A 12570-nucleotide genomic window follows, 5' to 3' on the forward strand; every position below is an offset into this window, starting at 1 on the left:
TCTGATTTGACTTCCTAAGCTTGCTTCCAACCTCAGTCCTCAGATCTCAGCCTCTTCAATAGCTGGAATTACAGGTAGAGCCACTGGTGTTCAGCAGGTATCCCTTCACTTTTAATTTTTTTTTTGGGGTCCGGTAGTGGGGCCTGAACTCTGGGCCTGGGTGCTGTCCCTCAACTCTTCAGCTCAAGGCTAGCGCTCTACCACTTGAGCCACAGCACCACCTCTGGCTTTTTTTCTTTTTTGCTTATGTGGTGCTGAGGAATCGAACCCAGGGCCTCAGGCATGCAAGGCAAGCACTCTACCACTGAGCCATCTTCCCCAGCCCCATTAATTTTTTTCTTATTATAAAGTAAAAATATATTTTGTTTAAGAAAGAATTGTTTGGCACCTTTATAAACTAGGCATCTCTCTCTCTCTCTCTCTGTCTCTGTCTCTGTCTCTCTCTCTCTCTCTCTCTGTCTCTCTCTCTGTTACTCTGTGTGTGTGTGTGTGTGTGTGTGTGTGTGTATGTATGTGTGTGTGTGTGTGTGTGTGCAGGTCCTCAGGACCTGGGTGCTGTTTCTGAGTTTTTGTACTCAGGACTAGCACTCTACCACTGGAGCCACAGTGCCACTTTTTGGTGGTTAACTGGAGCTAAAAGTCTCATGAACTTTATTGCCCAGGCTGGCTTCCAACCTTGATCCTCAGATCACAACCTCCTGAGTAGCTAGGTGTGAGCCACAGGCATCTGGCCTTACTAGCCTTTTCCTTCTCATTTTCCTGAGATTTTAGGGGCCTGCAACTTTATGACTCAAAAGTTTGAGAATGTTTGCCCTTTATAGATTGTACAGAAGGACACAATAGATAATTGTGCTGGCTTGAATGCTCCTCACACTCCAGTTCATGGCTGTAGGAAATTTGGCATGCACAGTATTGGACTCAGGGTCTTTGCACATATAAATTACTTAAGGCCACATGGATGAAGGTAAGTTAAGTGACTGTTGCTAGACTGAGACATCACGAAGAACCAGGACATAAGACAGAGACATAGGGAAAAGGCCAGGTGACAAGGTGGGATGAAATAGGAGCAGTGCAGCCGGAGGCCAGGGATTGCCAACGAGAGTCACTGGGAGCTAGGAAGCAGAGGCAGGATTCCCACTTAAGAGTCTCCAGGGAGAACAACAGGAGTTTCTGGGTGACTTTGAACTTCCAGCCTCTGAATTGTGAGGGAATGCATTGTATAAGGTTCCCTGTTTTTAGCAACTAGAAGGACAGGCAGCAACCAACACAGAACCAAGCTCCCCACCTTTATGCGCGAACCACTCTATAAATACTTGCTGCTTGAAGGAAAGATGGTATATGCTGGGGAACTGGTGGTTTCATCGGCTGTTCCCTCCGGTGCTCTGGGAAATCTAAAATGTCTAGACAGGCATCCTCTCTTGGCCACCGGAAACTCCTCTTACCACTTACTCGCTGTAGGATTGTGGGCAGATGGTGAAACACAGGTCTCCAGAGCTGGGAGGCCTTGCTTGTAAAGTGCAGAGTTGTGTGAGTCATGAGGATGACCCCTCTGTCTGGGTCAGGATGATGTGTGTGCATTTCTAGCACATACCCTGACAGTGATAACTCCTATTTTTTCATTGTTTGCCAAAGAGTTTAGTTATGGGGAGCCAAGAACACAGCACCAGAATCTGCTGTGCACCTAGGAGGGCCTTCCTGCTGGACCCCAATATGGCAGAAGGTACCCCAGGGCAAGTTAGCAAGCCTGCAAGCTTGATCTCTCTTCTTGCTCTTATAAAGTCAGTAATGACAGCCCCACCAGTAATGGAGACCACACCCTCATGAGCTCATCTAATTACCTCTCCAGGGCCTCACCTCCAAACACCATTCACGCACATATTTGGGGGTAAAAATTTCAACACATGACAGTTAATTCATAGCAATATGAAAATGTTTCTGATCAGACAGACAGATATTAGGGAGAACAGGGCTCCGCCACATATATACCATTCCTGCTTTGGGTCTTTTGGCCCTTTCTGGTCCAGGTCCTGCGTGGGGAGGGAATATGTACAAGTTCTTTCTATTCTAACAGCAGTCTTGCTTTCCAGGCTGGCTCAGAGAGATTGTTCCCCACATCTCCTTTCCATCCTACACAGGCAGAGGTCGGTTACGTTGAGGTATGAATGCCAGGATGACCACCACTTGGGGAGATCTGTGTTTTTGACCCTGTCTGTCACCTGTCCTTAGGTTGAGCCTGCTAGGATCAAGAAGGCAGCAGGATGTGGGTAGGATACCCATCATAAAGGGACACAATTAGGATAGAGCTCTTGGTGGTTTGTGTTCATTTTGCTGGCTCGAACACAGGCCCTCACCTTTTTTCCTAGCTCAAGGCTGATGCTCTACCAGCTGTTTGGCTGGTAAGTTGGAGATATGCCCCACAAGTTTCTTTACCCGGGCTAGATTCAAACCATGATCCTCAGATCTTAGCCTCCTGGAATAGCTAGGACTATAGGCATGAGCTACCCATGAGTGTCTGGCTTCTTGAGTGTGTGGTTTTTTTTTTTTTTGTGATTGATAGCCAGTGACTGTTCTCACATTTAGAAAATGTCTGCATATTCTAGTGCCAGATGCTAATGTGGTAACAAAATTGAGTCTGACATCTGTAGTTTCTTTGCTGATAGTCTTCAGAAGATATGCCCATTAAAAATGAGTTCCAGCACCACAGACAAGTAGAAAGTTGACATGGCCTTTCCCCGTCCCATTCTGATCTGAGAGGCTGAGGCCATTCTGGAGGCTGAGACAGTTAGAAGGCCTGGCCTTGGGATCCTAGCCTGACCTCACTTTTTTGAGAGGTGCCCGCAGCACCCATGGTATCTGAGGCCTTGAACCTGCCTGCCTCTGGCCTTGGGGTCCATCCTTTTGAGACTTTCAGAGGAGGCTCCAATAGGCTCAGACCAATGTCAGCTCCTCCTCCTCCTCCTCCTCTTCCTCCTCCTCCTCTTCCTCCTCCTCTTTCTTCTTTTTTTCTTCTTCTTTTTTTTTTTTTTTTTTTTTTTTGTCGGTCGTGGGGCTTGAACTCTGGGCCTGGGCACTGTCCCTCAGCTCTTCAGCTCAAGGCTAGCACTCTACCACTAGAACCACAGCTCCACTTCTGGCTTTTTCTGCTTAGGTGGTGCTGAGGAATCGAACCCAGGGCCTCATGCATGCAAGGCAAGCACTTTCCCCAGGAGCCGCCCTCCCAGCCCCCGCTATCAGCTCTTCTTTGCAGATGCCCAGAGATGACACACAGGTGATTCTGACATGAGCTTCGGGCCGGTGGCTCACATCTGCAATCTTAGCTATTCAGGAGGTTGAGATCTTAAGATCGTGGTTCAAGCCAGGTTGGGCAGAAAGTCCATGAGATGCTTATCTCCAATTAACCAGTACAATGCTAGAAGTGGAGGTGTGGTTCAAATAGTAGAGTATCTTTGAGCAAAAGAGCTCATCAGGAGCGAGAGCTTGAGTACAAGCCCCAGTGCTGGGCCTTGGAGCACTGGGAAGAGACACAATGTGGATGCAGTCAGAGGGATGATGAGGAGATGGGTGATAGCTGCACCTGGAAGAGAAGGGCTTTGCAGGATGCGTAGAAGTTCACTCTTGGAATTGAACAAGGTCTTAAAGAACTGAAATGGGAAACAAGAGTTTGGCTGCCACATCCTCAGTCCTGGGTCACCTGCTCCTCACCTGTGTGGCTGGTGTTACCATTCTGTCACCTGACACCGGTGCACGCCTGACAGGGGTTTGAGGAGATGGAGCTGTGCTAATAAACTCTTTTCTGTGCAAGGCCTCTCTCTGTTCTACAAACTAGTGTGTAAATGTGAGCGGAGGGAGTCACCTGGGGGTGTGATTGTCCAGCCTTTCGAGACAGAAGTGAGGCAGTTAGGTAGCCTGTGACCAGGATCTCCCCGAAGGAAGGTCCTTGTCTTCCTTAACATGTAGCAACCCTTCCTTCCTCCGTGTCCCTGCAGGGCCCCTCCTGGCTGCAGGGAACTGACTGCCAGGTCCAGCTCCCAGAGGCTCCCCCACTGGGCCTTCCGGTGTCAGCCCCAGGTATGGGCGTGGCTGGGTGGCTGGGTTTTGCCTGTTTCACTCAGTGAGCATCTCTTGGGGTTCCTGAGGCTGCGGTCTCCATTTCCAGCAGTGGGAGGGAGGTACCGGTGAGAAGTGGCGTGGTAGTTGTTCATATTGTCTGAGGTTGGGAGAACTTGAGATGACAGGGTTGGGTCTCAGAACTTTTGCTGACTTAGTCTGTGATGGTAGGAAGTTGGAAGTGGGGAAAGTTGCACTCACTCATCCTCTGCTTCACCAGCTCCCCTCTTCTCCCAAGTTGTGATTCTGAGAGCTATGGAAACTACCCCGGACCATGGCCAGAGAGCGGATTATGTTGGAGTCTTGCCTTTCCTCTCTTTCTCCTCTCCCCTCTCCTTCTCTCCTTCTCTCCTTTCCCTACCTTTGAGGCTGGGGCTGTTTTTCTTTGGTGATTACAAGTCATCTACTTATTAGACAAAGTTGGAGTTCAGTCCCTCTGTCCCCCCCTTTCTCCCTTTTTCCATCCCTTTCTCTCTCTCCCCTCCCTGAGGTTCAGACTGCTTTCCCCTTCTGATGATGAGTTGCACCTTACTTGGTGTGTATGTATTAGCTGTCGGAGCTGTCCTCTCGTTTCTACAGGAAAGCAGCACAGTCAGGTGCTTGAGGATGCCCACACCACGCCAGATATGTTAAGTCTTTTATTTGCCTTTTCTTTTCCATTTCCTTTAATCTCTCAAATGCTCTTAGTTTCCATAATGTAGAGTGAATTCCTCTCCTTCAGACAAAGGGATTTCTGCTACTTCCAGGTTGGTGACTTTTGGACTGGACACCCTTGGGGGGGGGACTGCTTCCAGGGGTGACTGGAGACCCCAATGTTGAATGTCAGGTTTTAGAGTTGTATCTGTTGTCATCGTCTTGTGCTCAGTCAGAGGGCCTGATGTCTTTCATCTACTCTACCTAAGCCTCCATTTGTCTCTGAGGCCTCATGCTGGGAAAAGAGACTTTTTTTTTTTGGTCGGCTGTGGGGCTTGAACTCTGGGCCTGGGCGCTGTCCCTCAGCTCTTCAGCTCAAGGCTAGCAGACTACCGCTTGAGCCACAGTGCCACTTCTGGCTTTTTCTGCTAACATGGTGCTGAGGAATCGAACCCAGGGCCTCATGCATGCAAGGCAAGCCCTCTACCACTGAGCCACCTTCCCAGCCCCCAAAGAGAGACTTTTTCCCTGAACGCTTGACCCTCAGGAATGGCAGTGGAGTAGATCCAGTAGACCAGGCCTGCTTTGTAACAAGGCCCATGGGCTTCTCAGAAGAATGAGGTCCCCTTCCCAGGATGGGACCTTCCATACAGAAGGCTGTGTGGAAATCTACCCCCGAAGGTTTTGGTAAGCCTGGGCAGTGTCTGTAAGCACCTGTGTGCACGGTCTGACTTGGGGAGTTGGGAAGTCTACAGTACTACCCGGTTCCTATGGAGTGCTGGGTACTGAGTAGTCCTTTAGACAGTTCATATGCGCTCGTGGAAAGCATATATGAACTCCGCTTCCAAGGCATTGACCATCTTTTTTTTTTTTTTTAAATTTAATTTTAGCCAAACAATTCCCCAGAGAGCCTAACACTAAAGAAAGGTTTCCCCAGCAAGAAAGCCACACATAGAAAATGCTCTCTGCAAGAGCTGTGTTTAGGTTTGATGATACCCAGAGTCCCAGGTCAACATGCTCTGCGTGGTGCCACTTTGCAGGTGAGAGCAAGCGAGGTGCAGCAGCTCCTCTGCGCCTCAGGTGTGGGGCTGCACAGCAGCAGTCACATGCAGGAGACCATGCAATTATTCTCCCTCAGGTGGCAGAACGTTAATGGATCCAACTCCGACAAAATAAACGCTGCTTCAGACTTGCCTTGGGCCTCAGTAAATATTTAACAGTGTGTTTCCCCCATTCTCTTCTGTGCTATTAACTGAGCCACACCATAAATCCATAAATCACAGCTCTGCTTCCTGCTGTAAGCAGCTCCTCCTGGCTGACCAGGTGCCAGTCCTGGTGTGAGTGATGCTGCCTCTCTCTCTCTCTCTCTCTCCCTCTCTCTCTGCTGCCCTGTGCCAGGCACAGCTCCTTTAGGAGGTGGGAGTGAAGAGGAGCTCTCAGGAGAGCAGTGCAGGGTGGCTTCTCCCATTTGAAGAGATGGGGACAGTTCTTAAGGTACCTGCCACTTGATGGATGTTGATTATTTCATGTCATGGGCCACGGGGGTGGCTATCATGCACTCCTTTGGTAGCGTTAAACAAGAGACATATATCTCTTGGTTCTGGAGGCTGGAAGTCGAAGACAAGAGGCCACACAGATTTGCCCATCTCTGGTTCATAGGTGATGTCTTCCTGCTGTGTCCTTAAGTGGTGGCAGAGACAAAGAAGGTCCTTTGGATCCCTTTTAGAAGGACACGAAGCTTGTTTGAGGGCTCGACTTTCATGGCCTAATTACACCTCAGACGCCCCTCCTCCTGATGCCCAATACCATGGGGATCCGAATTTCAACACAAGCATGTTGGGGACATGCAAATATTGAGAACATAGCACAACCTGACAGTGGAACTATGAAATGGTAGATGCTGTTTGTGTTCATGTCACAGATGAGGATACTTAGGGTTAAAAACAGATTGTAGTTGTCTATGCTTGTAGTAGTCCTACCACCCAGGAGGCTGAGGCCTGAGGGTGGAAGTTGAGGCCATGTTGCTATCCACAGCAAGACCTATCTCAGGAAACAAACAACCCCTCCCCAAATCCACCCAATCTAAAACAACCAACAATCCCCCCAAATAAAATAAAAAACCCCACACAGTAGAGTGTACACAATAGTAATACTAGTAATTAGGTAGGATAATTTGGAATCCTGTTTTAACTACCAGATGCACTTCCTCTTTTGTAGGATGGAGAGGCCAGTGACAGATACTGCCTTGAAGGGCGGTTAGTGCTTTCATTGGGTGGCTTGGGAAAGTTGGGCCTTAAGCCCCAGAGACTGTGGAGTGGGGTGTGTGTGCGCGCGCGTGTGTGTGTGTGTGTGTGTGTGTGTGTGTGTGTGTGTGTGTGTGCACGCGTGCGTGCGTGTGTGTGTGTGTCCATCTCAGTATTGGATGTCCTCACTTTCTCACTTGGCTTTTCACTCAAGGCTGGTGCTCTACCACTTGAGTTATACCACCACTTCTAGCTTTCTGTTGGTTAATTGGAGATAAGTCTCAGGGATATTTCTGGCTGGGCCAGATTCGAACTGTAGTGCTTAGATATCAGCCTCTTGATTATGTAGGTTATAGGGGCCATGAGTCACGGATGCCCAGCTCAGATCTATTCTTCGCTTACCTCTGGGACTGGGTTGGGGACATAAAGACATCACCTGTAGCTGGAAGAGTACTTGGTACCTTGTAGTGGCCAGCTGGGAACTGCTGAATGAGTGTGAATGAGCGAATGGGAAAGAGGCCCCCGGCTTCCCTCCCAGTGCAGGGCTGGGCCTGGAGCCAAGCCAGGGTTTTGTGGTTCTCTTTATAAAAGAAACAAAACAAAGAATGACTTCCGACCAGCTGACTTTAAACTCCTGTAGGGCCCCTCTCAGCACAGCGGGGGAGCTGGGCCGATGCCAAGGCGGACTTCCAGGCCAGCCACCTAACTCTCTGGCTCTGTACCCCTACTCCTCTCCTCCCCTTGCTGCCTTGCCTTCCTGGTGGCTCTGAGGCGCCCTGGTGGAAGATCTGTCGGGGAGGTGCTCTGCTCCGGGAGCAGCTCACTGGGCTCCCTTGCACCTGCCCCTGGGTGCCAGCATCCCGGGAGTTACAGGCTTCTTTCCTGAACATTACGGTCTGGAGGGAAGGATGACTCACTGCTGCTTGGGATGTGTGATTGTGACCTGACTGTTGTTCCTTCTTTCCTGTCCAGGCCTAATCTTTGACCAGAGCGAGAGAGAGAGAGATAAAAGATAATCTGGAATTTTCTCAGCCCATGGATTTATAGTGAGAACTAATGCTGGAAGATGGCTGCCCTGGAGTCACAAACCCCCGCCACCATGGGATTCTGGATGCAAGGGCTGGTGTTAAGCACCTGCCCCCGTGCTGTGTCGATTGTTCCAGGCGGATGAGAACCACGGCTGCTGTGAGGTCTGGATCTCTGTACCTGATGGGGACAGGAGTGTTGGGTCCACTCTCTGACGGCTCCCTTTGAAATGTAAGTCCTGTCTTCTTCCTTTAAAACATCTCTTGGGTATTCTGCCCACATTCGTGGGGATTCGTGCCAGGGCAGCCTGGCTGTGGGTTGAAGGTTTGTGGTATGGGGTCTGGCATGAGATGGGGAGCCCAGGAAGACGGGTGGAAATTCAAATGTTCTCTTGCTGTCATGAGCTGAGGTGGAATTAGGCGTAGGCCCAGGGGAGCCTGTCACGCCTAAGACATTACAGGTGCCTGTCACAGGCTTTCAGGGTGTAGAGAGGGCGAATGAAGGCATTGCGGAGGATGAATTCAGACCCTGGTAGCTCCATAGGAAAGGTAGTCACAGAGGTGTAAATCTTCAGCTCTGTGCTTAGAACCACATGATCAGTACTGTGACAGGTGTGTGTCAGCAGATGGCTGTCCAGGGTCTGCATTTCTCCAGGAAGCAAGGGCCAGGTTGCTTTCATGCCTCTCCTCAGCGGGGGTGAGCTCAGCACCCTGCCACCCTCCAGGGGCGGTGGTGCTGAGGGTCACCGAGTAGACACGGTGTGTGTGTGTGTGTGTGTGTGTGTGAGGGGCGGGCTTTTGGCACTTGGTCACTAGAGTGCTGGCTGAAGGTGTCTGTGGAAGGGACAGCGCATTCATTGCCTGGCCCTGGACAGCTTTTCTCAGTAGAATCAGGTAGGCAGTGTGAGACTTTGTACTGGATGCTGCTGGTCAGCGTAGGCAGCGGGTGAAAGGTCACTGTCCTTGGCATCCTAGAGAAAAGCAGAGTGGGAGGTTGGCAGTAGGCAGGGGCAAAACAGAGTCCTGTATAGCTGACCAGCAAGAGAGGCTCCGAGCTGGCCTCTGGGCTGGACTTGATCAGAGGGACTGGACCTCTGTGACATGTTTGTCTTAGGGCCTGGCTTCAAGCAGGAGAGTGCTAACAATCAGAGGCACTGTCAGGTCACACCATGATTGATCTGGGATGGGGCCTTGGTCTGACGGTGGTTGAGTTCCTATTTCTACCACGTTGTTGGCCCTTCTCAGACAAGCCTTCCTGACCTCCCTGTGCAGAGTTCTCTGGGCGTAGTGATGCTGTTCCACAGCTTCCCGATGTGTTGCACCTTCCTGTTCACTTGTGAGGAAGTGGAGTGGAATTCATTGGGTCTCCCACGGCTTGCACGTCATCTGAGGCCATGCTATGTGCCCACAGGCCGGGCACATAGCAGACACTTTGTCAGGCGTATTTGAGTTGGCCCGATGAAATGCTGACTCTTTGTCATTTTCTTTCCATTTTCCTGAAAAGATCTGAGAGCTGGGCAGTGGCGGTACTGCCTCTAACCCCAGCTGCTCGGGAGGCAGAGGCAGGAAAACCACGAGTCCAAGGCTAGCTTGGGCAGCATTAGCGAGAGCTTATCTCAGAAGCCAAATCCCAACAAAAGGGCTGAGTGTGGCTTACGTGATAGAGTGCTTGACTGGCAGTTGATGCAGCCCTGGGTTCAGTCTCCGGAACAGCAAAAGGTCAGAGAGAACCAAGCACTCTCTTTTTTGAGCATCTTCTAGCTTAGTTCAGCAGCCCTTTCTGTGGAGTGGTGGTATGCCCACGTTATTGCTGAGAACATTGAGGTTCTGGAGAAAGCAGAGCAGGAAGCAAATTCTGCCTCATGTTTTTGTCCTGAGCAGCTGAGGGTGGAGATTTTTCTTTCCAGGTCTTCAGAACAATATGCACGTTGAGAACTTCTCTGTGGCTGCTCACTGTTTTAGAAGTGACAGCTTTTAGAGGTCCCCCTCCTAGAGTCCAGGAGGCCGACATTAGGGCTGGGCTGAGGATGGAGGAGGATCAACATGGGGAACAGAGCTCAGGGGCTCATTGTCCAGCAGTCTCTCCTTCCCTCTCTCCACCAGGCTCCTCTACCCATTCATGCCTTCTGCCCCTTTCCTTTTATCTCTTGCTCCCAGGAGCAACCCTCTTGCAAAGATCTGAGCTCTCTTTTCCCCCTCTTGGGAGGTGACTGGTAGTACCCTGGGGTACCTGAAGACACACAATGTTATGGCTAGACATAAGAGCGTCCAGCCAGCGGTGGACCGGAAGTTGCCTGCTGTGTCTACAGATGTAGCAATAATCGCTGTTTATTAAGCCAAGCTCTGTGAGGGTATGTGGCCAACATTGCCCCAGCCAAACCTCCAAGCAGCGCTGTGGGGTAGACAAGAGTGTTTGTCATTTGTTTTATTGCCGGAGTAAGTGGAGCACAGAGAGGCAAAGTGAGAGACCCCAGGGTACATAGTTTTGCCCAATCCCAAAGCCACAGACCGCAGCATCTGGAGTGGAGAGAGTCAGCTTCTCCCCAAAGCCTTCTGACTTCGGCAGAGCTCCTCTCTGGACTCTGGGGGTGGATCCCTGTTTGGTAGGGACTCGCTGGGATGTGTGGAAGGAGAACAGAGATGACAAGTTTTGCAAAAACAGGCAACAGGCCCCGGTGGCCAGGACCAGCAGCCCCATCCTGTCTCCCCTGGGAGTCCCCAGGTAGATAATGGTGAGGCTGAGGCTTACTGGTTCATGGCCGCCATCCTTGGTTTCCCCTTCTTGGCTGCAGGAAGCAACCTGCATTTCTGCTCACAGCTCCAAGCCTGTCTGCCTGTGCTCACCTCCCCTGTCCGTCTTCAGAGGCCTGGCAGGATGCACTTCCGGTGCATTTTCCTTGATGTGATTGACAGTACATGCAGCAGCCCTGCGGCTGCCCTCCTAGCGACACCACCTACTGCCATCCGCCCACTGGTACTGGTTCTAGAGATGGCTTAGGGCCCTGGACCTGTCCTCCATGGGAGTGCACGCCTGGCTTCTCCTGGGCTCCCAGTGAGCACAGTGATGTGTGTGTGTGTGTGTGTGTGTGTGTGTGTGTGTGTGTGTGTGTGTGTGTGTGTGAGAGAGAGAGAGACAGACAGAGACAGAGACAGAGACAGAGACAGAGACAGAGAGAGCTGATGTTGACACACATAGCTGGAGTTCACTGGTATTTCATTACAATGAAGAGGGTGTGGCCTCTGGTTCATCTGTGAAGAAATAAGCTCAGGGAGTTCAAGAAAGTTGATGCAGTTTGTTATCTGTGGAAAGCACAGAAGTGTGCTCGCAACCACCATGCCCCAACTCCCACATACTTATCTTCCTAATAAGAGCTGGTGACAGATTTCCTTCCTTCCTTCCTTCCTTCCTTCCTTCCTTCCTTCCTTCCTTCCTTCCTTCCTTCCTTCCTTCCTTCTTTTCCTTTCTTTCTTTCTCTCTCTCTTTCTTTCCTTTTCTTTCCGTGCCAGGACTGGGGCTTGAACTTAGACCCTGGGACACTGCTCAAAACTGGCAGTCTACCCTTTGAGCCATAGCTCCACTTCTGGCTTCTTTTTTGGTTAGTTAACTGGAACTGAGAGTCTCATGGACTTTTCTGCCCTGGCTGGCTTTGAACTGTGATTCTCAGTAGCTAGAATTACAAGCGTGAACCACTAGTGTTTGGCTAGAGTTGCAGATTTTTTGCTTAGCTCTGTGGTATCGAGGCTACCTGGCCTCCACCAGATCTTGTGCTGTATGTCCTGCTTCATGTCTGCAGAGCCTTTGATCAACTGTGATTTACTTTCAGTCTAGAAGGTTCCTGATGTGATTGTATAAGGTGGCCTATAGTTAGAAAACCAGAAGAATTCTAAGACTGGTGGAATTGATTGGAGTTGCTAATCTTACTTGCCAACTCTTACATCTACTGGGCACCCAGACTTTCCCATCAGCCCCTGCATTGTTCTCTGAGGTTGAATTAGGACAGACTAAGCATTCCCTTTGCAGTCACTCGATGGCTTCTTCGTTGTTTTTCATTCATATCTCCTCAATAAATGGTGGATAATATTAGTTTCCCCTATGAGCTTATTGTGAGATTTAAGAGTTCATATTCGGGTCTTAATTCAGTATCTGGCATATAATGTGTACTGAGGGAATAATAGTTATTGTTAAACTAAATGTTGAAGTGGAATTAGATAAAAACAGGTAGGAGCAGAACTGGGTGTGGTGGGTAGACTGTAATCCTAGACCTCAGGAGGCAGAGGCCAGAGGATTAAGGCCAGGTTGGGCTTTGTAAAGAGACTCACTCAAATTGTATGTATGTTTATGTGTGTGTGTGTGTGTATCTATATACCTATATCTATGCAGTGTGTATATGTATACATATGTATGTATATGTGAATATGTATATATGTAGAGAGAGAAATAAAAATACTGAAGATGAATCATGCAAACAATATTAACTATAGTTCTCTGCTTCCTAGCTAGCACAACATGCAGAGTAGGTTATACTTGTGCCTAAATTAAGGATTGGCAAACTTCCTACCTG

The 12570-nt window shown here is 49.8% G+C and overlaps 1 long non-coding RNA gene across 2 annotated transcripts in view; it reads left to right on the forward strand.

The window, feature by feature from the left end:
- The window catches only part of LOC138806338 (uncharacterized), a 183370-nt gene that overhangs the window by 49106 nt on the left and 121694 nt on the right, over positions 1-12570 (forward strand). For both annotated transcript variants that reach the window (XR_011365802.1, XR_011365801.1), the window contains exon 2: positions 7956-8240. This is a non-coding gene — a long non-coding RNA (uncharacterized lncRNA). The remainder of the gene's footprint in view (positions 1-7955; positions 8241-12570) is intronic.

This window comes from Dipodomys merriami, unplaced genomic scaffold (genome assembly GCF_024711535.1).
Source record: "Dipodomys merriami isolate MVZ:Mamm:240054 unplaced genomic scaffold, mDipMer1.0.p SCAF_4, whole genome shotgun sequence".
Classification (NCBI taxonomy): Eukaryota; Metazoa; Chordata; class Mammalia; order Rodentia; family Heteromyidae; genus Dipodomys; species Dipodomys merriami.